Genomic DNA, 385 nt, shown 5'->3' with positions numbered 1-385 from the left:
CTGCTGGTTTGAACCCAGGGCCGCCTTCCCCGGTGCGGTCATTTGTTACTGATGTTCCTGGGCCCTTGGGTGGGCAGATGCAGAGGTGCATCGGTGCGTTGCTGTCTGAATAAGCAATGAAAGACCGGCTATAAATTAAATGCTTTGGATTTTTGAAACACAAAGTGGTTGAAAGAGGTGAGCCAGTCCAACTCAACGTGATTTCATGACGACAATGCACTTTTCCTAGCATGGCGTACAAGCATTTAATCAAAACACTGGTGGAGATGCAGCCCGCCAGGATGCTCATCAAGTCTGCATGTTGGCTGAAGTCAAATTAAGTAATTCTGCTTTTGGCAAGATCTCAGTTATTGGCTTTGGCTTATGGATGACAAAAAAAAAAAAA

Source organism: Phaethon lepturus, unplaced genomic scaffold, assembly GCF_000687285.1.
Source record: "Phaethon lepturus isolate BGI_N335 unplaced genomic scaffold, ASM68728v1 scaffold14664, whole genome shotgun sequence".
NCBI lineage: Eukaryota > Metazoa > Chordata > Aves > Phaethontiformes > Phaethontidae > Phaethon > Phaethon lepturus.
Note: the sequence above shows the minus strand (reverse complement) of the source record.